Below are 23,846 nucleotides of genomic sequence, written 5' to 3'. Positions count from 1 at the left end.
ATTTCCTCCACCTTTCAACTCGCTCTAAGCTCCTCCGTGTCATGAGGGGGGTGTTTTCGTCTCCTTTTGGAATCTCTCCCCTTTTCTCGCTTTCAGGCTGAAAATCAGATCTATAAATCAAAAGGCGACGGCAGAACGAGACGGGACTGAAGGGCATTTAAATCCTTTCAGTCGCCGCTTCAGCTTCAGAGAGCGAAGTAAACAGGAAATTAAAATGGAATTTATAACCACACAGCTATAATGCGATGGGCTCTTTTCAGCGGAACTGATTGCAACCAGGTGTACGTCTTGATGCTTATTCTCCTGCTTTATATTCTATTCTATTGGGAACGGATCTTATTCGTTATCATTAATTTCCCTGGAAAGTGGGAGGAATCGTTTCTTCTTTGAGAAGTGCAAAAAAAAGACGCCCGATGCTCATGATTACGTTACTGATTCCTCCAGTCGGAATATTTTTTAGATATTTAGGATCACAACTTCGAAGAAAGAAGAAACTGCCATGCTCAAAAACTAATGTCCCCAATAATGACACATACTATTGAGAGAGTCTAAACCAGTGGTTCTCAAATGGGGGTCCGCGGACCCCCAGGGGTCCGTGGCACTTTGCCAGGGGGTCCGCGAAAAGTTTTCAGGTAAAAAAAAAAAAAATTTTTTTTTTTTTTTTTTTTTTTTTTATAAAAAAAAAATGCTACATGTTACTTATTCCTTCTCAAACTACTTCCTACATGGTGCTAGTCTATCAAAATATCTTGGCTGTCATTGATTGTGTTGCATAGTTTCTGTACTGTTGACAAATTGTGATATTGTAAGTCGCTTTGGACAAAACAAAAGCGTCTGCTAAATGACGTAATGTAAATGTAATGTAAAAAAAAAAATGATATATATTTTTTTGCAAAATCTTCATAGTTAAACGAAAATAGTTTATGCTTTAAATCTAAAATGGTTCATGGATTACATTCTAATAACAAACCTATCAAATTAAAAGTTGAGCACGTTACTGTGGAAACAATTAAGCTTAGCCCAAAATCACAAATCAGAATGAGGGGGTCCCCGGTATATTTTCTGTCTTGTAAGGGGTCCTTGGCTGAAAAACATTTGAGAACCTCTGGTCTAAACAACCTGAAAATATATCGCTCAATCAAAGCCTATGAGATAGTCTTTCTCTTTGTGAGGGAGTTTCAGTGAAAACACAGCACTAAGATGTTCAGATGAAAGAATACAATAATACGCCTTATTGTATTCTTTCATCTGAACGTCTCAGTGTTATCTTTTTTTGCCTTATTGAATAAGGCATTTGGATGTAATACACGACTCTCTTCTGACTCCTACTACATCTACCCAGAGCTCCAGCTCTTAGCTTCTGGTAGGAGATTCAGGGTTCCCTAGAGCAGGCTGAACCGTTATAAACACTCATTTCTGCCCATGTAGCCTACATTAAGCTCCTGAAGAGTAACATGTAGATGTGCAGTGAGGCCGCGAGGGTTGGATGCCATGTACTTTTTAAAAGATGTTTTACTAAAAAAGAAAAATCGATACACCATAGTATCGCGATATTTTGCCTGATGATATTGTATCGATATTTGGACGCCAAGTATCGATATTTTATTATGTAATGTGCAAATAAACGGTTTGCTATTACAGTACTAGAATAATAGCATCAATTGCTTTTTCAATTGATTCTGTCTACTTGACAATGTTGCTGCAATAAAACGGTTGAAGTCAGATGAACAGACTGGAAAATTGATCTTATATAAACCAGATGTTGACAAAGTTTTCCTTTGGGGACATCATTTGCAGTTGAAAAAGTAAGAAATCACAATATATCGAAATATCTCAATATTCAATATATCGCAATATACTAGAATATCGCAATATCGCAATACTATCGTACCGTGACTCAAGTATCGTTTTAGTATCGTATCGTGGGCATCTGGTGATTCCCACCCCTACTATGTAGTAGTATGTGTGATTTTATCTACTGTGCAACTGCAGGACGGAGTCCAGCACAAATTTCCCTATTGGGACATTAAAAATATATCTTGTCTTATCTTATGCAGAGGAGAGGAAAGACGATCGCAGACAAACAGTTTGAGTCAAGCAATGAATGACTGCTTACAGGTGCATCACACATTCTACGATCACTAAGCTGTTGACTGATATCCAATAGGTCTTTGTGTATATTGGCAGACATTGGTGTTGGTATTGAACATCCGTTTTTATCTACATTTACTAATGTAAGAAGTGCCAAGAGAGCTGAGTGCACTAAAAGCCGTACTGCTCATGATGGTGCAAGCCTGGATCAAGACGCTTCTCCTCATGTTCCTGATGTTTGAATGGGTAAAAAGCTGCAACCCAAAACATAATCACACCCAAATTAGCGTTTTACGTGAATAATTACACTCCTGGGTTCTTTTCTTTGAAACACTTGAACACATCAAAGCCAAGTTATAAATCAGAGCACTCTTGAAGATGAAAAAGGCACGAATGAGAAGAAAGCTTTCCTTCTAAGTGGAGGCTTCTACAATTGAACCTGCAGGCACTCGAGTCCATGAATCGCAGCATCAATTATTAAGCCCAATCTGTCTTAATGTGCCAAAAGAAGCCCCGGCGGACGAGCTAATGCAACAAGCAGGAAACCAGAAGACCCGATGAAATGACCGGTGCGGCCAGAGCCGAGCCCTTTCTGCGTCTGAGCGCTTTGAGTGCAGGAAAACATCCAACGAGGCCGCATCCTTTCAGACTTGAGATGCCATCAGGAGCCGTTACAGTAGCTAAATAATAGAGAATTCCACTCGCTTAAGAGAGGAAATACGCTGCTACGATTGAGCCTTGCGGACGTAGCGTAATTGATGGACGCCTTAGAGAGATGGCAGCTAGCGGCGCGCTACAGTAGAGGAGAGTTCAGGCCCAGCGGGGCAACAGTGTCTCCTGTGCACTCCCATCAGAATGCTTTTAAAAACTACACTGTTGTGTGTCCGAGTTCTTCACAAGGTGGTCCGGGTGATTCCAAAGTGCACTCAAAGTAAACAGCAAACCGTTAGGGAACAATCTCGGCAATCGACTTTGCTGCGGGGATGTGTGGGTATATCATAATCACAGGCTGAGACCGACAGTAAACAGGAATGCTTTTTCCTTCTGGCTCTGTAATTTACCGTGCAGTTCATTTTGTGCTAAATGTTCTCCAGCTATTTTGCAGACCTCATAATGAAGCCTACCCTAGGTAGCATATGTGAGCGGCTGAATAGTATGCTATTTTTCATTAACTGATGAAGTGAATCCAGATACGGTAGACAGACGGATAAACTACGAGATATAAAGAGACGCCGACGAGGTGGAGAAGGGATAGACCCTTTTCACAGCTGCCATTTTGTGTCTAAAAGGCAGGATAAACACAGGTGTACCAAAGCATTAATTAGGGTTTCCAACTTCCAGTTCATTTTGGTGTTCCAGTGCTGGGGCCCTAATTGGTGAGTTGGTTGCTTTGGTACACCTGTGTTTATCCTGCCTTTGGGGCACAAAATGGCCACTGTGAAAAGGGTCTATTTATAGATATATATATATACTGCCAATTTTTTTTATTGTATACTGCAGTCACTGCACCGTATTCAAATCATTTCCAGTGAATCGAGTGCTCCAGGATCCTCTTTGAACTGTTGTTGTTATACTGTCCTGTGCTGAGAGCACCGACCTCCCTCTACAGAGGGGCCGAAGCACAAGAGACTCCTTCTACAAGGGATTTATAAGCTTTTAGACAACATGAACTTAGTTCAGTTGAACTTAGCTCGGCCTTCAACACGATCATCCCGGCCCTGCTGCCCACTGAAGGTCTCGCAGCTGGGTATGCCCGACTCCATCTGCAAATGGACCCACATAGACCTCCTGAAGCCACATAGACCTCCTGAACCCACATAGACCTCCTGAAGCGGTCTCGTAAATTCATGGCCGACCCCTCCCACCCCGGACACGGACTCTTTGAAATGCTCCCTCTCGGCAAGAGACTGAGGTCTGTCAAGACCAAAACCTCTCGCCACAAGAACAGCTTCTTCCCAACTGCCATCGGCCTCAACAACAAGTCTCGAAAGCCCGCACTACTAAGGACTGTACCACCCCACCCAATGTCCCCCGAGCACAGCCCGGCTCAACAACAGGAGAAGCCCCCCCCCCCCCCCCCCCACTATCATGAACTGGAGCAAATTGCACCTCCGCCACATATAAAGCCGGTCACAATCTTACTGTGGTTGTTTTTACTGACTTAAGCAATCGGCAATCCCGGTGACCACGGGGGAGGGCTTCTGGAGGACTTTCTCCGATCTCTTCCTCCATCCGACAGACAGAGGCGGGGATGGAGGCGGGGACGCGAGGCGAGTGTGTGATCTGAGCGCTGAAAGCTGTCTGATTAGAGCTAAACTCCCCTGCTTAGGCCTCTGGACTGACAGGAACAAAGGCTGAGCCACAAACACCGTGGCAGTGATAAATATCTGCTGTCACTTCCAACATGACTCACTTGTCTGACTCTCAGCCAAAGCAGGCTGGAGCAGAGCAGCTAAAGTGTGCTGTGAAAAATCTTTACCAGATTACACCTAATAGATCAATAATGTGTAAACCATTAACGTAATTTTCTTTTTTTAATCAAGTTTTTTTTTCTCCAGAATTTTCTCCCATTTTCTCCCCAATTCTACTTGGCCAATTACCCCTGCTCTTCTCCCGGTAGTTGTTGCTCCACCCCCTCTGCCGATCTGGGGAGACCTGTAGACTAGCACATGCTTCCTCCGATACATGTTGCAGTCGCCCAGCCCCTTCTTTTCACCTGACAGCGAGGAAAGATCATCTCAGATATGGCAGAGAAACCAAAGTTGGTTTGGAGGAAAATTAAAATGGGTCCTACGCTGGAAACTGTTTATCACATGTAAAATCAATTCTCTTTTTTATGAGGCAGCTGGCTGTGTTACACTGCCATAGCCCTCCAGTCACAGCAAAGGAAGATAAGACGAATGAAAATATTATTAATATTATAGGCTAATAAACACAAGATAGGGTTATTTCGGTGAGATGAGTTTCCAGAAACGGTCCACAAAATTGGTATGTGTCACGGTCCACAAAATTGGTATGTGTCCCAGCAGAACTGCTGCACAATTTTCATAACTGATCATTCTGTTTTATTACAAAATTAATCATTTGATTTGATTTGTGGTACAATCTGAATCTGCAGTAGAACAAAGTGAAACCAGTGAAGACATTTACAATTTACAACATTTAAATTTGATACATTTCGGGGCTCAGCAGCCCTCAGAGCAAGAGGGTTTTATTCCCAGCTCCGGGCCTTTCTGCATGGAGTTTGTATGGAGTTTGTATGTACTACATGTGTTCTCCATGGAGTTTGTATGTACTACATGTGTTCTGCATGGAGTTTGTATGTACTACATGTGTTCTCCATGGAGTTTGTATGTACTACATGTGTTCTGCATGGAGTTTGTATGTACTACATGTGTTCTCCATGGAGTTTGTATGTACTACATGTGTTCTGCATGGAGTTTGTATGTACTACATGTGTTCTCCATGGAGTTTGTATGTACTACATGTGTTCTGCATGGAGTTTGTATGTACTACATGTGTTCTCCATGGAGTTTGTATGTACTACATGTGTTCTGCATGGAGTTTGTATGTACTACATGTGTTCTCCATGGAGTTTGTATGTACTACATGTGTTCTGCATGGAGTTTGTATGTACTACATGTGTTCTCCATGGAGTTTGTATGTACTACATGTGTTCTGCATGGAGTTTGTATGTACTACATGTGTAACTTCTCCATGTAGTTTGTATGTACTACATGTGTTCTGCATGGAGTTTGTATGTACTACATGTGTTCTCCATGGAGTTTGTATGTACTACATGTGTTCTGCATGGAGTTTGTATGTACTACATGTGTTCTGCGTGGAGTTTGTATGTACTACATGTGTTCTGCGTGGAGTTTGTATGTACTACATGTGTTCTGCATGGAGTTTGTATGTACTACATGTGTTCTGCATGGAGTTTGTATGTACTACATGTGTTCTCCATGGAGTTTGTATGTACTACATGTGTTCTGCATGGAGTTTGTATGTACTACATGTGTTCTCCATGGAATTTGTATGTATACATGTGTTCTGCGTGGAGTTTGTATGTACTACATGTGTTCTCCATGGAGTTTGTATGTATACATGTGTTCTGTGTGGAGTTTGTATGTACTACATGTGTTCTCCATGGAGTTTGTATGTATACATGTGTTCTGCGTGGAGTTTGTATGTACTACATGTGTTCTCCATGGAGTTTGTATGTATACATGTGTTCTGCGTGGAGTTTGTATGGAGTTTGTATGTACTACATGTGTTCTGTGTGGAGTTTGAATGTACTACATGTGTTCTGTGTGGAGTTTGTATGTACTACATGTGTTCTGCGTGGAGTTTGTATGTACTACATGTGTTCTCCATGGAGTTTGTATGTATACATGTGTTCTGCGTGGAGTTTGTATGGAGTTTGTATGTACTACATGTGTTCTGTGTGGAGTTTGAATGTACTACATGTGTTCTGTGTGGAGTTTGTATGTACTACATGTGTTCTGTGTGGAGTTTGTATGTACTACATGTGTTCTGCGTGGAGTTTGTATGTACTACATGTGTTCTGCGTGGAGTTTGTATGTACTACATGTGTTCTGTGTGGAGTTTGTATGTACTACATGTGTTCTGCGTGGAGTTTGTATGTACTACATGTGTTCTGTGTGGAGTTTGTATGTACTACATGTGTTCTGCGTGGAGTTTGTATGTACTACATGTGTTATGCGTGGAGTTTGAATGTACTACATGTGTTCTGTGTGGAGTTTGTATGTACTACATGTGTTCTGCGTGGAGTTTGTATGTACTACATGTGTTCTGTGTGGAGTTTGTATGTACCACATGTGTTCTGCGTGGAGTTTGTATGTACTACATGTGTTCTGTGTGGAGTTTGTATGTACTACATGTGTTCTGCGTGGAGTTTGTATGTACTACATGTGTTCTGCGTGGAGTTTGTATGTACTACATGTGTTCTGCCTGGAGTTTGTATGTACTACATGTGTTCTGTGTGGAGTTTGTATGTACTACATGTGTACTGCGTGGGTTTCCTTCCACATTCCAAAGACATGCAAATCTGGTGGATTGGAGAATGTAAAAGGCCTGTAGGAGTGACTGTCTATCTGTGTTAATAGATATGCTCCAGCTCCTGACTGAACAAGAATGAGAAGGTAAATACAATGCATATTTAAAAAAAATAATAATCAAGTTTTTCATTTTTCGCTCTCCCATTTTCGCCCCAACTGTACTACCCCCTCTGCCAATCTGGGGAGAGCTGTAGACTAGCACGTGCTTTCTCCGATACATGTATACATGTGTAGTCGCCAGCAGCTTGTTTTTAACTGACAGAGGAGTTTCACGAGCAGGATGTAGCATGTGGGAGGATCACGCTATTCCCCCCCAGTTCCCCTCCCCCCTGAACAGGTTCCCCACGACCAACCAGAGGAGGCACTAGTGCAGCAACTAGGACTCACACCCCACCGGCTTCCCACGCGCAGACACGGCCAATTGTGTCTGTAGGAAACGTCTGACCTATGGATGACCAGAAGAGTCATTTGGAATGTAATGAAGTGTTTCCTTAATCATGATCTAATTGTACATTTAAAAAGAGTCATTTCAAAACGAATTCACAAACGAAGTATTAATCCATCAATAAATAGTTCAATTTGAAAATGCATTTTCAAAATCACCTATTAAACGGTCAATTTAAAAATGAAATTACGAATACATCTTTTAATTGAGCATTCAAAAGGTCAATTCTTTATTTCCTATTTGAAATTGCAATTTGAAACACTTCATTACATTCCAAATGACTCTTCTGCTCCTCCATACTGACCAAGCCGGAAGTACCGGCCGGGAATTGAACCCGGGTCCTACCGGTGGTACTGTAGGCGAGTGCTTTTGACCTCTACACTACCCAGACATACAAAGACAATGGATTACTTTTATGGTTCTCATTTAGCGATTTACCATGAGTGCAACAGTAGAATAAGCTTTGATTCCTAAAATCGCAAACACACACACACACACACACACACACACACACACACACACACACACACACACACACACACTCTTATGGCTTCCCTATCATTGGGTGGTGTACATGGCATACGTTTAGGGCTGGCTATAGTCAAATACTGTATATCAGCAACAAATCCTTGCTCCAGTGTGTGTGCGTGTGTGTGCGTGTGCGTATGTGTGTATGTGTGTGTGTATGTGTGCATGTGTGTGTATGTGTGTGTGTGTGTGTGTGTGTGTGTGTGTGTGTGTGTGTGTGTGTGTGTGTGTGTGTGTGTGTGTGTGTGCGTGCGCACGCCTGCATGTGTGCGATGTTGTTGGTATGGATGTCGAGTGCTAGCAGAGAGAGGAAACATGTTGCCACGGGGCCTTTTTCTCAGCAGCCCTGCGATGTGGAGGATATGCCGGTGGCGGTGCTGGGTGACGATATAAGCAAAAAAATCATTTAAATCAATGTGACTTCATTAAATCTTGTTTACCAAGCGCATGCTGCTTCATCCACATTCTGTTTGAGAGCAGGTGCAATGTGCTTCCCCACCACCACCACCACCACCGAAATATGACTGCCAAATGTTACCTTAGAGTAATGTGATTGACTGCCTCTCATAAATGGCCGACACACATTGGGGCTTGGCAGCGTTTTATGATAATTCCTCCATGTTTTATTCCAGCGTACAGTAACAACATGCAGAGCACATACACTGCCAGGCAGCATTTAGAAAGTAGAGAGGATTTTCTCTCCTGAAGAATCCTCCAACCTGCATTCAAACGTTTCCTTTACATGAATGCCATCAAGCGGCAGTAGAAGCAGCATAATAGCCCCTATAATCCCATAGCCTTAAAAAAAAAGAAGAAGCTAAGCTAATGTGCGTTGCTCTACCTCCGTTTGCAATAAGCCACTTTGTTTGTTGAAAACGCGCCAAGTGACAAAAAAGCAGCTGCTATCACTACAGTCTCAAGGGGCCGGTTAATTTTAGAAAGATAATCTCCTGCAATATGTTACGGGATTAAGACATTAAAAATCCCAGCATGGGAAGACGATAAGGCTGTATAGTTACGGCGTTGGAAAGTAGCACGCGTGTTGCTTATCATGCAAATCAGCAGATCGGCGGGGGAAAACCCAACAGCAGTTGTTCAACGACACGTCGGTATGTTTTGTCACTATACCCCCACCCCCCTCGTTCTATTAGCCACAAACGATGATCGTGATTACAGCAGTTCATCTTCGGTTAATAGCGAAATCTCCTCCGGGCTGCGTTGCAGTATTCTCTCAGTCAGAGGATTACCTGGAGGAGAGAGGGGATAGCACAGCGAGACACATGGCGGTAACTGTCTCCGGGCTTCATCAATGTCATTTGCATACGCGGGATAAAGAATAATCCTCGTCAGAGGGAGGTTCTCCACCTGCGGGGCCGTCTCTCTTATCTCCTGTTAAATGATCCCTTGACATCCCTCACCTTGCCAGAGAGAACCAGGCGAGGCAGGTTATCGTACTGCGTACGGGGGGAGGGGAAGGGGGGGGGGTTAGGGGTATTTAGGCACCGTATAAAAGTGCGATGTGATGTAGGGGGAAATAGACCTGGCCTAGCGGAGGTGCACAGAGCACAGACCTGCTATAAAGCTGTCTGGGACTGGAAGTCAAGCAAACAAGCTAGTTCCAGGTGAATAACAAGTTGTGGATTAGCAAGGAATGGGCTCCAGAGCCAGCAGGAGGAGCACAGCGAGCTCCAGAGCCAGCAGGAGGAGCACAGCGAGCTACAGGCCTGCATGGCCACCCGCTTGCTTCTTGAGCCGTGGCCAAGTTCTTCAAACATCAGCCTAGGTTCCCCTGCTGCGCCTCAGCTTGAAGGCAACACGTAGCATAGGAAGCTAGAAATGTAACTAATGCAGCTAATGTACCTAAAGCAAACCTGAGGGTGGTGGGTGGGGGAGGGAGGGGGGGAGCATTCCTCTGTCGGAGGGATTTGTGCCACTTTAGAAGGATGCTGAGTAGAAAAGAAGCGGCTTTGAAAAGATCCCTTAAGGCCGTGTGCATTGTGAAGACAACCTGTTCCCTCTCACAGGCTCCTTTCTGTAGCAGATAAGCACATTTACATTGGCAGACAAACGTGACATTTGCTCGCGCGGGAGCGGCGAGAGGTGGGCAGGCGAGGCTGATAAAACCACAGTATGAGGGACTGGATAAAAACCCCGCGTGAAAAAGAGGATGACAGAAATCGCAGGGCTTTCTCCCAACCCTTTCATTTTCAGACATCAGACATCAGAATCTGAAGCGCTTTATTGATCCCCGAGGGGGAAAGTGAGTCATGCTCATTCGTTATGCTACAGTTGCTCACACTCATGGGCAAATATAAACATCAAAACATTATAAGAGGCATAGGAATATACCATAAATCAATAAAATAGACGTTACTTAGCTATATACAACTAGAACGACCGCACCGCGGATATATGCCTCCGCCAACAAGTGAGCAGTCGACATCCATGTCTGTCCAGACTTTGACGTTTGAGCCAAATGTGAAGAAATTCCGTCAAGGTGTTACCGAGCTTGAAAATGGCGTTCGTGAGGTCACGGCGACCGTGACCTTTGACCACCAAAATGTACAGTAATCAGTTCATCCTCGAGTCCGAGTGGGCCTTTGAGGCAAATTAGATGAAATTCCGTCAAGGCGTTCCTGAGATATCGCGTTAACGAGCATGAAACCACCAAAATCTAATCAGTTCATCCTTGAGTCCAAGTGGACGTCTGAGGCAAATTTGAAGAAATTCAGTTAAGGCGTTCTTGAGATATTGTGTTTGAAAATGGCGTTGGTGAGGTCACAGTGAACTTAACCTTTATCCATTGACCACCAAAATCAAATTAGTTCATCCTTGAGTCCAAGTCGACGTTTGAGGCAAATTTGATGAAATTCCATCACAACGGATGTACGGACGGACGGACAACCCGAATCCATAATGCCTCCGGCCTGGCTATAATAAAGTGTCACAATTTATGTGCGTTCTCTTACAATCCTTATCAAGTACCGTTTAGCAAAAAGTGAGATAAGTGAGGCAGTGGTTCTCAAGTGAGGGGTCCTTGCGGGGGTTCCAGGGGGTCCCCAGCCAAAAGGGGGGTAATTTATTTTAGCTATAATTCCATTCATAAGTAACACAATGACTATTTTGGTCATGGGTTTTATACACTTTCTGTAATAAAACAACACCTAAAAGCATCAATCTTATTATCAGATGGGGGACCGTGGGACAAAATCCTGTCAAATGGGGGTCCGTGGTCTAATCTTTGTCAGTTTAGGGGTCCTTCATGTAAAAAGAGAGTGAGGTACGTAATATTGTCTTATACACAGGTACATAATGTTCTTAAATACAACAATGTGAGTGATAGTAATGTGAATAATAATAAACAGCAAGGTGCATTAGGTCGATCAGTAAAATGAACAGTGACATGAACACTTAACCGTGTGGATTATTTGATTATAGCCCAAATTGCAGCATTAAGCAGTTATTCCACAACGGTCAGAGTGAAATGAAGAGTGGCATGAACAGCAACGCTGTGGATTATTTCATTACTGCATACAGTCAATGATTACTGCCCAAATTGCATTATTAAGTACCGTAGTTGAGTTTTACGGCACAATCAAATATTTATGATCAAAGTCGGTTTTAAATTTGCGGACGGGTGCAGAGTCCAAGGCTATATTATTATTGACGGGTGTCTGACGCTCTGAGGGGAGGAGTTAAAGAGGCAGGAGTGACTTCCTGCGGCGCTCTGTGGGGCATCTGGGTGGAATCAGTCTCGCGCTGAAAGTGCTCCTGTGTGCGACCAGCTCGTCACGGAGTGAGTGGGAGGCGTCGTCCATGCAAAGTTCCACCAACAGGGGGTGAGGAGGTTTGAGCAGTGGTGGTGACCCAGCAGTGCTCGACGGGTGCTTCTTTTTCGGCTGTCTCCCCTGGTCGCGGCTCATAAGAGACTCACCGTGTTTATGGGCTATCTAATGGATTACAGACTCCAGTCATTATCAACAGTGCTGCTCGGTGGCCATGAAGGCCTGTTTGTTTATATCGCATTCCACTGTGTCAGCCACCATAACACAAAAAAATCCATGTCCACGGCAGGAGTGTGTGTGAGTGTGTGTGTGCGTTCGCGTGCGTGTGTGTGTGCGTGCGTGTGCGTGTGTGAGTGAAAGACAGAGAGGAGAGAGACGCACTATAAAGCCATGGCTAATCCCCGTTTTAAATGGCGTCTCATTTCTGAAGTGGGAGCGGCGTGAAGGAACGTCCGTGGAGTTTTACCCGCCCAGACGTAAAAACTTCAACTTCATGACCGTCACGGCGCGTTACCCCTCAGTAATGTGTGTGCTCGGTGAAAAAAGCCTATGTGTGCTGCTTATATAACTCCAACATGCTATTAGTGTTTTATTTTCATTCGTATTCAGAGCCCATTTATACCACCACCCCTGAGCTGTTTTCACTCACTGCATCGACTATCCCTCTGAACACGGTGGTCGGGCACTGCTGCTGCTGCTGCTGCTGCAGAGCAGGGTGACGAGGTTGATATAAGGCGACGTGTAGCTCTCTGAAGGTCTGGGGTTGCTCAGCGACGCCGCCGTATACCAGGACAGTTGAACATTACTAGAGGCCATTATGAATTTACCTGCGATAGTTGACAGGAAAAGAAACTCGTGTTATTGGGGCTCAGAAAATGACAGCATTGGTCAGAGTCTCTCTAAATCAGATTGATGGTCCATCTCCTCCCCGCCCCCGGGCCTCCGGGTAATGTAGCGGGCCTGGGATCCACCGAGAGAGACAGATGGAGCCTTGTCTGCTGTGACCTTGCTGGGCTAATATTTCTCCCGGGCCTTGTCTGTAGCCTCATCATTAAAAGTGCCAGTGCTGTTAACCAGGGGAGAATACTTCAAACAGCCTGTTTACTGGAGGGACAGGAGGAGGACACAAGGCAGGCAGAGAGACAAGTCACAGGAGGAGGACACAAGGCAGGCAGAGAGAGACAAGTCACAGGAGGAGGACACAAGGCAGGCAGAGAGACAAGTCAACAGCCTGTTTACTGGTGGGACAGGAGGAGGACACAAGGCAGGCAGAGAGAGACAAGTCACGTCGCTGGAGGAAACCAGGCAGAGAGACAAGTCACGTCGCTGGGAGGAAACCAGGCAGAGAGGGATTGTTTGGCAGGTGGCGAGGTTATGTACATGCCTGTATATATACGTGGTGAGGTTATGTACCTGCCTGTATATACGTGGTGAGGTTAGGTACATGCCTGTATATACGTGGTGAGGTTATGTACATGCCTGTATACGTGGTGAGGTTATGTACATGCCTGTATATACTGTACGTGGTGAGGTTATGTACATGCCTGTATATACTGTACGTGGTGAGGTTATGTACATGCCTGTATATACGTGGTGAGGTTATGTACATGCCTGTATATACTGTACGTGGTGAGGTTATGTACATGCCTGTATATACTGTACGTGGTGAGGTTATGTACATGCCTGTATATACGTGGTGAGGTTATGTACATGCCTGTATATACTGTACGTGGTGAGGTTATGTACATGCCTGTATATACGTGGTGAGGTTATGTACATGCCTGTATATACGTGGTGAGGTTATGTACATGCCTGTATATATACGTGGTGAGGTTATGTACATGCCTGTATATACGTGGTGAGGTTATGTACATGCCTGTATATACGTGGTGAGGTTATGTACCTGCCTGTATATACGTGGTGAGGTTATGTACATGCCTGTATATACGTGGTGAGGTTATGTACATGCCTGTATATACGTGGTGAGGTTATGTACATGCCTGTATATACAGTACGTCCACGCATTGCAGAGACGTCGGTGTAGGTCTCAAAGGACAGGTGCCAAGTCGTGCTCCTGTGTGCACAAATGCAAGCATGCATAGATTGCAGATGTTTCAATCACTTCATAGTCAAAATGTACCTGCCATGCATTGCCTACAGACCAGATAGTACTCACACTTTAAAGCCACATTCTGCTATTTTTTAAGCATAATCAAATAGTGTTTTATATATTATATTAGCCAAGACTGTTAAAAAGGGCAAGATGGTAGATGGCAACAGGGGCGGTTATCTGTCACGATTGTGATGTCATCAGTGATGATGTCATCACTTGAGCAACTGTGAGTGATGTCATCAGTGATGTCACTTGAGCAATTGTGCCGTGGTCAGTGATGTCGCTCGAGCAACTGCGATGTCATCAGCGATGTCACTCGAGCACCTGCCCAACTCTGATGTCACTCAGGCAGTTGTAATGTCATCAGTGATATCACTCGAGCAACTGTGATGTAGTATGAGCCGATGGCGCACTGTTGCACGATGGCGCCTAGATGAGTGGGCGGTGTCTGTCTGTCTGTCACGATTCTGGGAGCCCACGGAGCGGGTGACTTCCATAACTGCAGCCATGCATGGCGCATCATCTCCAGAGTCTCCACTCTCGGAATTGAGTGCGCGTAGCACACTTTCTTTTTACCCTTTGTATTAAAAAGCAACACAAATAAGTCATTTCAACCTCCGCCAAGGAGGTTATGTATTCGGTGACGTGTGTTTGTGTGATTGTGTTTGTGTGATTGTGTGTTTGTTTGTGTGATTGTGTGTTTGTGTGATTGTGTGATTGTGTGTTTGTTTGTGTGATTGTGTGTTTGTTTGTGTGATTGTGTGTTTGTTTGTCAGCCAGCAGGATTATGGAAAAACTACTGGCCCAATTTTCATGAAACTTTGTGCAAGGCTGTAGGCGTAACACGGGCCAAGGAAGAAGCCATTACATTTGGGAGCCGATCTGGATCCCACTCACGAACAAGCCTCACAAAACAGCAGTAATAGCACCGACTACTGGCCTTGGCGGATGTCTGCGCTTGAGTGCTCTTCTAGTTCAGGTTAGATGAGATAGATTTATAGTTCAGCTGTTACGTGTTCTCAGGCCTTGTATCAAAGGACCTGGGATTCTGCCCAGGAAAGCAACAATCTCTTCAATTGCAGTTAGTTTTGTGTTAGTGGAGCTCCTCTGGTTTACCCTTCATTTAAAGGATAGTTCACATTTTGACCAAGTGTTCAGCAGCAGCACGCGTGGTCAAGAGGAGGCTTTTTGGGCTGAGTCATTCATTCAGTCTGGAATGGATAACGGTGATGATGTCATCAGTGATGATGTCATCAGTGATGTCATCAGTGCCAAACTTGGGTTGTTGAAAGATGGAATGTCTAGCCCTATTTGCTACTTAGCAATGATGATGTTGATTGGTGGAGTTGGTTCTCAACACACTCCATCCTGCTCCTCACAGCATCCTGCTCCTCACAGCATCCTGCTCCTCACAGCATCCTGCTCCTCACTCCATCCTGCTCCTCACAGCATCCTGCTCCTCACAGCATCCTGCTCCTCACAGCATCCTGCTCCTCACAGCATCCTGCTCCTCACAGCATCCTGCTCCTCACTCCATCCTGCTCCTCACAGCATCCTGCTCCTCACAGCATCCTGCTCCTCACAGCATCCTGCTCCTCACAGCATCCTGCTCCTCACTCCATCCTGCTCCTCACAGCATCCTGCTCCTCACAGCATCCTGCTCCTCACAGCATCCTGCTCCTCACAGCATCCTGCTCCTCACAGCATCCTGCTCCTCACAGCAGGTCTGGAAAGTTGGGCCAAAATGAATGCAAGGTCAATGGGGTCACGGTCCTGTCTGTACAAGCTGACTGAAGCTCACTGAAATGTACTTTGTGTGTGTGTGTGTGTGTGTGTGTGTGTGTGTGTGTGTGTGTGTGTGTGTGTGTGTGTGTGTCTGTGTGTGTGCGTGCGTGCGTGCGTGTGCGTGTGTGTGTGTGTGTGTGTGTGTACTGTGGGTGTGTGTGTGTTCACTGTGGGTGGAATTTTAGTGAGCCTCAGTCAGCTTGGACATACTGTACAGGAGCGTGACCCCACATTGACCTTGACTTCATTTTTGCCCAACTTTTCCAGAACAGCATGGATTGTGCTGAGAAAGAACTCTACCAATCAACATCATCATTGCTAAGTAGCAAATAGGTCTAGACTGTAAAAAAAAATTTAAATATCCATTTAAGGACACGGCCTTTGATATCTTGCCAGCAATTAACCACAACACCCAGTCCGATTCCTCCACCTTCCCACAGCTTCCAAACCTCCTGGGTATGTTAACGTTTCCGTTGATTTCATCAGGTTTTGCTTTTTGTTCGTTGAACAGTGATTCTTTGGCTGTTTGTGGGATTTGTGAACCCTGGAATAAATCCACTGACCCTCAGCAGTGGATGGCAACGCCGCAGTCAGCCCAGGAAATATGGTCCACGAAGCAATCTGGCGGGTCACTGTTACTCACCAGCAGCCAGTAAGAGAGAGATAAGGAAATAATCAAAACCGAGAGGCAAGGGCCAACTTCAGCCATACTGCGCTGACAGATGGGCTCACACTTTTATTCTATTGCATCGCTCCTCGCTTACTTACTTTATCCAAACAAACCACACCTCTCACTGTTGATCTGTGCTGTCTCTGAATAAATTGAGAGTATTTAATCTTCTACACGGCCATTCTGCTACCTTTAGTGTTTACAATAAAGAAAAAGAACAACCCCCCACCCCCACCCCCCAGCCCAAACTGCCTTATCTCTATTTCCTTATCTCTCATTAGCTTTGCTCTGTGATGAGCACTAGGCGTTGCAGGGGGGGGGGGGGGGGGGGGCAGAAGTAATCTGGTGAAATATGCTTTCATTTTGGATAGACCTTATCAGCGTGGCTATTTAAATTTTGATAATGAAGAACAGTGTCGAATAAATCCCCCAAGTGCCCTTGTGCCGCGGCGCGCACACTACAGCGCAGCGGGTGGTAATAATAATCACTGTGTAATCACGCAAACCACAAAGCGCGTCTAAGCCCCCCCCCCCCCCCGCCCCCGAGCCTGCAGCCACTCCCCCGGGCCACCGGGCGGGGCTATAGCCCCTGGTATTTGTCGGCCGTATGATTTGTTGAGGGGATCTGAGCAATAAGTAAAGACACCTCATGGCCTTGTGGCCAGATTGGATTGTAAGAACATGTTGCACCTGGTGCAGCCGGAGCGGGAAGAAGGAGAGGCAGCAGCATTGTCTGCAATTCACAATATGATGCCTGCTATCTTATTGGAAATCTGATAATGATATTTGGTGAGCTTAACGGTGACCCTCTGCAGGCTGCAATCAGTCTCACTCAGTCGTCGTTTGATCACATTCTGATCATGATGCATTTGCACCTTATCCGGATAGCGTATCCAGATACAGATGGCATTTTAATACCAGGTGTAAATGGGCTCTTAATGTCTGAGTTAGAGTGAATAATCAGTGAGAATCAATGCAGGGGATCAATAGGAGCCCCCTCTATTTTTTGATATCCTATTGATCGCCGAGAGAAAGTCTCTGTGCTCTGGTCCACCTCCACAAAGAGGTCAGAGCAAAGGATCGGCTAGAAAACAGCAGCCCTGCAAGTGGGAGGGACTCAGGGCCTTGCTCAAGGGCACTCCAGCAGGGCGGATGGATGCTTGACATGACAAAGAATTGAACCTTGAAGAACCGCCTCCCTCCTCACTCCTGCCCCCGTTATGATTCAGGACGGCCCAATGTCATCTGAAGCTACAGCAGTAAATGTAGGAGCCAATACCTATAGATAGAGCCTCCTGCAGACATAAACGTGTAATGACCTAATCCCCCACCAGGGAATATTTAAACACCATCTAATGGAATCTGATGGACAAAATAAATAGACAAGTATCCTGCACATAATCCCATGGCACTACTGAAAGAGAGTGTACGATATGATACGATTCGATATGATACATCATCACGTCAAAACCATGTAAGATGCAGTCACAGAAATGTACAGGAGTGTAGTTGACATTAAAATGAAGGCCGGGTTCGAAAATGGGTGTGATCTGAGCAAGGGGGCCGGGACCCCCCCCCCATCCCCTCCCCCCCCACATGCCCTCCCCCCCCCCCCCCCCCACCACACTTTATGCCTCTGGCCCACATTGGTTTGAAGTCACGGGCGTCGCGGCTGTGTGATCCCATTGATGGCTGCTGTAAAAAAGGCCCATCGTAGCCATTTGATTGCAGTGAGAACATGTTTCCCCTCCGCCCCCACCCCCCCCACCCGCCACCCCACCACCCCAGTAGGGTTCCCCCAGTAATGACCTGGGCCATTCCACCACTGCAAATAACATAATCATGATCCCGTAGGCATCCAGGAATTTAGCGAAAGCTTTTTTCCCAAACTTGGTCTGAGGGGTGGCCCACAGTCTCAGACTTTGAAAACCCCTGACCTAGGGGCTTTAAAAGCACATTTTCATTGTTAACACATTGGCAATAATTAACAGAGCAAACTTTTTTTTTTATTGTGATTAATAATAGAGAGGAAGATAGCATTATTGAGCCTCACATAAAAATCGCACACTCGTTAAATTGACTTTCCCGGAATGCACCGACTCTGACTACTAAGCAGGACTGTGGAAAGGTCAACGTGATCGTTACATAATTTCACTGGAGAACAATTATGAAACGGTCGAATAGGAGCGACTTCTAATGAGCACAGAGAGAATGACACCTCCTTCTCTTCTGGACCTAATCTATCTAATAATTTGTCCGAATGTGAGGATCCATTTCATAGCTTTAGGGCAATTCAGCCATGTAACTGAACCCACTTGTTTTCAGTTGCGGCAAAATCAGAATTCCCAAAATGAAAATGTCCAGCAAGGGGGGCGAAAAGTTAAACGGATCGATTGCGGTTACAAATTCTTTTTATACATCCTCGTATAAAAAAAAAGAAACCCTGTAACGACAAAATGGTGGACTGCAAAGTGGTGTATATTTTTAACAGTCTTGGTACTTCATCTCTCACACTACAAATTCAGTCCAAATACGGTATTTCCCCAAGTACCTTTGAAGTGGGGGGCAAAGTTGGAAACGGTTCCAGAAGACCAACTATCCATTTTGCTAGCTTCAGCACTCAATAGCTCCCTGATTAAAGCCAGTCTATTTCATTGATCGAAAGGAACGGGGGGGGAACCTTTTTTCCTCTTCGTCTCCACTTCTCCATCCACGGGGTAGAAAAGCCTCCCTTCGCCACCATGTCCAATTTGGGTGGAGTGAGCCTCTCCTGTTGCACTCAGCGACTCTGGCCATGCTCTGTTACCCTATCTCATCACCTGGGAAAGTATTTGTGCTTGTAGCTCGGCGGAAGGCGGCCAGGAGTTAAATTGAGTTACCTGTTCAGAGATGGTTCCATTTTGCGAGGACGGCCCGGGAGATCCTTGATGGAACCCGCTAACTGCTCGTCACCTCTCTCGCGTCCCCCCAGCGTCGCCGGCACGGCTGAGGTGGCACAGACAGCTGGCTGAGGAGATCCATCGGCCTGTTGGACCGGGGAGAGCAGCTGTCAGAGAGGACCGCGCCACATCAGGTGTCGCTGTTCCCATCTCTACTGTGTGAGACGACAACAGCAAATTGATGCAGTCCATGTCTCTACTTTGCAGTATATATATTTTCTAATTGGCTTATGGACAATACACACAACATGTACCATTATTCCCTGTTATCCTCCCTGTCTCTCCCTCCAGCATTTTAAAGGGATAGTTCACTTTTCTTTTTTTTCTTTTCTTTTTTTTAAAGTCTAGCAGCCTTATTTTGCTACTTAGCAATGATAATGAGTTCCCATGCTCCATGCTGTTCCTCATAGTAGCTGTGGAAAGTTGGGCAAAAACAAATGTAAGGTCAAGGCTCCTGTAGGTACAAGCCGCTCGCTAAAATTTAATCTGGAGCACACACACACACACACACACACACACACACACACACACACACACACACACACACACACACACACACACACACACACACAGAAAGTACATTTCAGTGAGCTTCAGTCAACTTGTACATACAGGAGCGTGACCCCATTGACCTTGCATTAGTTTTTGTCCAACTTTCCAGAGCTAGTAAAGAAAGAAAGAACTCTGCCAATCAACATCATCACTGGTAAGTAGTAAAAATAGGGGTAGACTTTTAAAAATGTGAACTATCCCTTTAAGTCAAGTCAAGTCAATATATTAAGCACATCCTGGAAACATACAATTTCCTACATTTTGACAACTTGTTATTTTACTCTGATGTTTAAAATGATTCATAATCTCGCTTTGCAGTAAGCGGTCTCAAGCTTTGGCTTAAGTCAGCACACTGACTGACTGGTGCTACTGTAATGTAATGTAATACCATATATTGATCCTGTCTCACACTGATGGACTTTTATATATTGTGATGTTTGATGTTTGATGTAGTCATGTAGTGTATCTGCTGTTCTGTGATTGCTTTTGTTTCGTTGTCTACCTGCCCAGGGACAACAGATGCAAATTAGCTGCCAGCTAACTCTGGTGCAATCCATTTGAATTGTGCGCTGTTGTCCCTGTAAAGAAATAAACAATAAAATGAAAATGAAATGAAACTAGAGTTGACCAAAGTGCTGTACAGCATATGAGTTAAAACGGCATAAAAAAAAGATAACAGTCAGCCATTAATACAGAGAATTTTAGGTGCATATTTTAAACAGCAGCACACTGTGATCAGAGTGAAATCCAATCGCATACATGGAAATGCACACACACACATGCGCACACACACACACACACACACACACACACACACACACACGCATGCACGCATGCACGCAATCACGTATTTCAAATGATATATGAGCAATAGATTCCCCTGAGTAATGAAATAATGATTAATTTTATGGCAGTGATTCTATGAAATCCCTATATCATCTCCGTTAATCCTTATCGATCGGGACATAATGGAGTTTCTAAGATATGTGAATCTACTATAAGTGATATGGAAAGGGAAGAGGCGAGAGAGTTGGCTCGTGTCCAATCTGTCTCTGTTGACCTTAGCCACCACAGGGCAGGTGATGAGAGATGGTGCAGAGCGGAGTAAAGAAGTGATGTGGGGAGATAAGACGTGACAGAGGAGAAGAAGAGGAGGATGAGTGGAGAAGAAGAGGAGGATGAGAGGAGAAGAAGAGGAGGATGAGAGGAGAAGAGGACTATAGGAAGCAAGTAGGGGTGGGGGGGTGGGGGGGGGAATCGATACAGCATAGTATCGCGATATTTTGTGTGGCAATATATCGTATACCACAAATGCCAAGTATCGCAATATTTTATATATAAATTGTCAAGTGCACGATGCAACATTTATGACAGGTTTTTATGACAGTGTTGGTCAGTCTGTCTGTTTGACAATCCCATTTTGCTGCAATAAAAATGATTGAAGTGAGATGAACAGACTGGAAATTTTATCTCATTAGATAAAACAATTTTTTTTTTCTTCCTTTGGGGACATAATGTGTAGACGAAAAAAGGTAATAAATCACAATATTTTTTTAAATCACAATAATATTGTATCGTCGTGACTTAAGTTTTGTGATCATATCGTATCGCGGGGGACTCGTGAAAGTGAGGAGGAGGCAGATATGAGAGGAAGGGAGACAAACGGGAGAGATGACAGAGGAGAGGAGAGAGGAGAGAGGAGAGGAAGGAAGGAGATGAGAGGATAAGAGACAGAGAGAGAGAGAGAGCAGGAGGAGGTGAAGAGGAGACAGTCTGCCTCCACCCACCACAGAGTCCCGTCACGCAATTCACTGTGTTCTGGCCCATCATGTTTTATAGCACAATCACCGCTGGCGCAGTCGTCCCGTAGTGATCTCATTTCACAAGCCATATCCCTCAGTAATGTGAACACAAAGGGAGAGGCCAACGTCCACTACAGTCACCTATACTGCTACTCGTGCATAATTGGCTTCCATCGACGGAAGCAGGAGAGGCTAAACAGCAAACAGCCATATGAACTCCTGTGAGTCCTAATTGAAATCCGCTAACGATCAGAGGGGAGACGAGGGAATATATTCATCCCACCAGTAGCCTAGCCCCCTCTTTCCTTCACACTGCTCTCTCTGTATCGACACGCGTGAAGACACGGACACGCATCCTAATCAGCAGATATGCTTGATTCCTGAGCTGATTGGTAAACACAGTGCATTATGCACATATGCACAAGAGCGCAGTGGCTAAGTAAGCGTATGCACATATATGCACAAGGCCAAGATTTTACCTCAGGCACAGATTCCTTTGGGGATCTCGTATTAAGATTTGCTCTGGTTTCCTCCCCGCTCTCCAAAAGTGCAACTCTGCCGGAGCGGAGGCTGTACATGTCCCATCGGTGCGAATGGGAGCGCGACTGACTGTCTATCTGTGTTTAGCTTTGTGACCAAGGTGTTTCCCTGCCTTCCACAACAATGCATGCTGGGAGAATCGAGGCCCCCTGTGACCATAAGTAGGAAAAAGCAGGTCAGGAAAATGAATTAATGAATGTTAAGATCTTTCCTTCGTTTCTATACCAACAGAATTCCCATAATAGTTTGTTTCTGCAAGTCTATTGGAATGTTTCATTTTTTATTTATTGTATATAGCCTACTCCTCCTATTTTCCACCCTTTTTATTCTATAGCCATTTTATTTATATACTCCTGTTATATATTGTTATATTTTACTTTACTCGTTATGTTCATGTAAAGCATCTTGTAAACTCTGTTTTTAGATAAGTGCTACGTAATAATAATATTTATTATTATTATTATTATTATTATTATTAGATAGGAAGGGATGCACAGGAAGATTATACTGTTCTAGTTAGTTCTCAAACCACTAGATGGTGTGCTTGTCTCTTTACATTCTAATTAGACGTTACATAGGGTGAGTGGAGAACAGCTCTGGACAAGTCATCAGTGTTGTTGTCTTGGAGCATAGTGTGTAACATAGTGTGTAACATAGTGTGTAACATAGTGTGTAACTCTTACAAAATGCTACATAAAAAAAAACACAACAATCTCACCACCAGTATGGTTTTGGGTAAGATATTGTCAAATAAGACAAAGCATACTGAGCAGCTCCTTGTAACAAGCAAAACTAGTATCGCTTGTCAGACTGTTTCACGCTGCGCAGGAGAGAGTCTGGCTCCTCTTACGCTCAACTCTGGAATAGCGGAGGGGGGAAAAATGCTCCGTTATCTTTACGACCCTCCACCGAAAGTACCAAGCAGGCCTGAGAGCAACACGCACGCAGGGGGCGGATCCGACTGAAATGGTCGGCACCAATGGCAGAGCTTCCACTTCCACTGAGTCAGACTACAACAAGCAAGCGGACTTTCACCGTCTGAAGTTCCTTTTCATCAGAGAGCTCATCCAGGCTGCAAATTTGCCCGGGGAGAAAAAAAAATCAAATTCAATTCTCTCAATAACCTCCATCCAGCAGCAGGTACTGACTCACTGACTCATTCACATTGGAGAGTCTGGCTGCCGGCCATACTAACCAAAAATCTGTTGAAATGCAGAGTAAATAGGAGGGTGTGTAATAATGCCTATATGCTCAGGTTGGAGGGTTGGTAATTTGCCAGGCAGAGGCTATACAAACACTTCAGCTTCCACACAGTGACGACGACACGCTGTTCAAGTAGCTGTCTGCCAGGTCTCTCTCCTCCTCCTGTCTCCTTGTCAAAAGTGCCTTCTATATTTTACAGCTCAACCTAGATTATTTTTCCGTCTGCCGTTTCAGTTGAACTCATAGAGGCCATTTACACCTGGCGTTAACGTGCGTTTTCTGCCATCAGATATTTGCAATCTGATTGCAATC

This window comes from Poromitra crassiceps (genome assembly GCF_964638095.1).
Source record: "Poromitra crassiceps genome assembly, chromosome: 8".
Taxonomy (NCBI): Eukaryota; Metazoa; Chordata; class Actinopteri; order Beryciformes; family Melamphaidae; genus Poromitra; species Poromitra crassiceps.
Note: the sequence above shows the minus strand (reverse complement) of the source record.